Source organism: Pantherophis guttatus, chromosome 8, assembly GCF_059756535.1.
Source record: "Pantherophis guttatus breed Tessera chromosome 8, ASM5975653v1, whole genome shotgun sequence".
Taxonomy (NCBI): Eukaryota; Metazoa; Chordata; class Lepidosauria; order Squamata; family Colubridae; genus Pantherophis; species Pantherophis guttatus.
Genome location: NC_142070.1, coordinates 49,888,459 through 49,892,653, shown reverse-complemented (window position 1 = coordinate 49,892,653; position 4,195 = coordinate 49,888,459). Strand labels below are relative to the sequence as shown.

The 4,195-nt window shown below is 32.2% G+C and overlaps 1 long non-coding RNA gene across 1 annotated transcript; it reads left to right on the top strand.

Moving 5' to 3' along the window:
• The first annotated feature begins 1,770 nt into the window (after positions 1 to 1,770).
• LOC148112631 (uncharacterized) lies at positions 1,771 to 3,133 on the top strand. The gene is made up of 2 exons (XR_015729262.1): positions 1,771 to 1,975; positions 2,942 to 3,133. It is a non-coding gene; the product is annotated as an uncharacterized LOC148112631 (long non-coding RNA).
• Positions 3,134 to 4,195: the final 1,062 nt, after the last annotated feature.

Sequence of the window (4,195 nt, the reverse complement as noted above, 5' to 3'; positions counted from 1 at the left end):
TTCTTCAAACTACTCAAAATTTCCACTACCAGTTCTCTGAACTACTCAAAATTTCTGTTACCAGTTCTCCAGAACCAGTCAGAACCTGCTGGATTTTACCCTGGAATTTGGGCATCAAAGTGAAATGGTACATTGGTTGGCCAATGCAAACTTTTTTAAATTTAACCAGGGAGACTTTAATTATACCACAGTCAAATCCATCCATATACCAATTTTTTCTTCATGTAACTCATCATCTTTGTTTATTTCACAAGTCAAATACCTTAATTTATTTCACACTCACAACAAGCACACAAAACGTGCATTTCCTCTCTCCAATTTCCTGTTACAATGGGCATATAGCTCTTTGTAAAATGTATCTTTTAATGGATACTGGCTTTTAATGCAATTGGGATCTTTGTAGCATGTTTCTGTTGCTTTTAACCCTTTATCACCATTACCTAAATATTACAAAGCGATATGTATGTGTGTGTATTCTAATAGCCTTTTTATTTCACCATCCTTCCTATTTTTGTTGTTTCCTTTTTCTATTTGGTTTATAGTGAAAGTTAAAATTCAGCATTTTTTAAATGTTTTTATATTCATGGAAACATAATTTTATGTAACTATCAATGGCACAATTCACATTCTAAGTGTAAAAGTGCCCAGCTGGAGTCAGGCAACATGCACATTTATTATTATTATATACTTTATTCATTAAACATGAAACTCAGTCAACTGAACATTCAAAAATGCATCACAAATACCATTGACTTGTGCTAATGGTTGATACTGGTTGCTGCCAGCATTCTAGGTATCAACCAATTACCTTCTTAAGATGTACGATGTTCCAAGTAGCACAGTTTTTTGCAGTTCCGCTGGTGTTATTGCAGGAAGCTGCAATTTGTTGATGTATCTTATAAAATTCTTGGACATGGTACCAAGTGCCCCGATGACAATGGGTATCACTGTTACCTTTCATCCATAATCACATAGTTTCATTATTATTATTATTATTTGTACACAATGAAACTATTAAGGAGTACTACTATTTTCCTTTTAAAAAAATTTTGTTTACATTTTCAATTTAGCAATGAATTTATTGTGAACTTTCATACACATTTTTGTTTGTTTTCATTTCATTGTGTCATTTAAATATCTTTTTTATAGGGAAAGGGAAATTGGAAGATCTTTGAGCATGCTAAGTTGTTTGTGTTCTTTCTATAATATAGTGTTAACATATAGTACAAATTATTCTTGAATATATGACTTCTTCTGTTCTTCTCTATGGTGGGAATCTAGAGTTAGAGAGTTGTTTAAAACAAGACTCAGTGACACACTGCTTGGATGAAAATGTTCTTCGTAAGTACAGTGGGTTAGGCCAAAAAAGTTCAGCTGATAAGATACTGACTTTTCACTCACAGGATAAACAGTTCAAGATTCTTCCAATTTCATAAGTTAATTTAGTTATGCCAGCTATGCTGCCTTTCAATGATAATGCAATAGACATGCCATACATTGTTTGTCCTTTTATGGCTATGAAGAACTGTAATAACTTTAAAACATTTGGGTGTCTTGATTTGCCTTTAAGGTAAGCTTTAAAAAGCTAATTTATGTTAGCGAATGTCAGTGTTCTGCAGACAAGACAAATTACAGCGTTAAAACTAGCAATACCTTAATCCTCATTTGTGGATGTCATTCCTTCACTTCAGTTAGATATGGCAAATATTTCTTGACTCTATTGGAGCAATGTATATTCCCATATTCCTCACTTATAGGAAGCCTGCAATTGGGCTAACACAAAAAGACTTTAATCCTACTGTTGGAAAATGCAAGTGAGAGTCTATCTCTCTGTAATGAAATGTCAGGGCATTGAAGGAACGTTGGACAAAGTGTTGTAAGAAAATATGTCTCTACAAAAGAACAGAACTGAAAGAACATGTTCTATGTACAAGACTGGCAACCTGGAGCCTCACTTTGTGATCTTTTTCAGCATGTAAGACAGTAAATTATCTGAAAGTTTAAGAAATTTCCTACTAAATATATTTGCTTAATATTAGGCTGTTCAGAAATAGTTTTTATATTTCTCAGTGATCTAAATATTTTAATCATCTACTTTTTCTTTTAATCTAATGTATAATTTAATGTAATGTATAATTTTATATAATCTGAAGGGAACTTTTTAGCATAAGATAACAAATGGATTCATCTATATTCATGTCAGTATAGTCCTTTTCTCCTTACTGTGTTCTTAGGAGAGAGAAATACAGAATAATATTGTGAATACTGTGAATGGAATACTGTGCTTCTCTCAAGGGAATACAGCTCAGCAAGAATTCCAGATACTATCTAAGTAAATAGATAGACTCAATAAATGAAACAATGATTTATTTATTTGTAAATCACCTTTATTATTTTAACACATAACTCATGTTTTGAATTGATATTTATCTATCTGTCTGTCTGTCTGTCTGTCTGTCTGTCTGTCTGTCTATCTATCTATCTACATATCTAGCTAGCTAGCTAGCTATTATCTATCTATCTATCTATCTATCTATCTATCTATCTATATCTATCTATCTATCTATCTATCCGTTTTCACCACTTATATTATTTCTGAGGACTTAAATATGAATACTATAGCTGTTGCCCTACTTGCCAAAATTCCTGAACCCAGTAAGATGCACCACAGTGTCATCTATGGAGGCTAATGCTATTTTGTCCACTAATTTCCACCAGTCCCATAGTGATGGCCATTGTTATTTAGACTAATCACAATTGCATTTTTCATGATTACTTCCTGTGTGCTGCCAGCTATAAGATCAACAGGGTTATTGTATTTCTTAATAAATCTATGCAAATACTGTACTTATTTTCTATTGCAGTACTAGTATTTACTTGTCAGTTGCTCATTGTAAATAGGTGGATTGTCTTGTCTTTCACTGTCCAAACTTCTCTTTAGTTTGCAGTGTTCCTGGCTTCTCATGCTTTCACTAAATTCCATAAGAGGACATCAGCATGCCTCCCACTTGACTTATTCAGATGAGATTTGATGGATGGATCAGATTGCTTCAACATTATGGAAGGCTGTGTAACAGAAATTAATGGCATTATCAAGAGAATTAAAAAAATAAAATAAAATCATGAAAAATCATGCAGTAATGTTAAAAACAGGCATCTTTTATAAAGATAGAAGTTTTTTTTCAGAAAAAGCTAATTTTGAAGTAGCATAACCTAGAACTGTTAACTTATAGAGAAAACTTCCCTGCAGTTTTTTAACTCAGGGGAAGTTAACACGTACCTATAGGTTCCTGTGTGAACCATAGGATCTCCTAATATGATATGGTTGAACATTCAAAATGAAAAAAATGTAGTTGGGAGGATACAATTTTTGTTGCATTAAATCCTAAAATAGATTCTTCCTTTTGAAGGGAAGGGAAGGGAAGGGAAGGAAAGGGAAGGGAAGGGAAGGGAAGGGAAGGGAAGGGAAGGGAAGGGAAGGGAAGGGAAGGGAGAGTAATTTCACAAAATTTGTCTAGATTCATATTATTAATGAAATCCAATAAAAAAAATAGAAAGAGGAAGTCAGGAGATGAATTCCTTTTCCATTTTATGTTCATTTTGTTTTGAATGAGCAAAAATAATATTAATGGTTAACATGAAATTCAGGTTTTCTAAAACAGAAAGAATTCATTGAATTGTTCATAATAAACTTGTCTCATTGATTTCAATGTGTCTACTCTAAACAAGATTATGTTAAATCCAATTCAGTACAAATTTATTTATTTTATTTTATTTGTTTCAATTTGTATACCGCCCTTCTCCAACAGGACTCAGGGCGATGAACAGCCAGAATAAAAACAGAACATACAAAATTTAAAAACAATTTAAAATAATTAAATATTTTTGGCCACAGTTTAAAACAAACCCAATTTAAAATCAATTAAATTTAACCCAAAACTATGGGATCAAGCCAGCCCGGCTAGTTGAAATAAATAAGTTTTCAGGGGCCGACGAAAAATAAAGTTCTGTCCTTCTCTTTCTTTTTCCTTTTTTCTGAGAATGAATGATATACATATTAGTACCTGTTATTTATTTTATTTATATATTAAACATATGTGTATGGCTACCAAATGCAGACAAGATGATTAATTAGCTTTCCAGAAAAGTTACTTCATCCATACTTTAACCAAAATACATGTTTGTGCAAAATGCA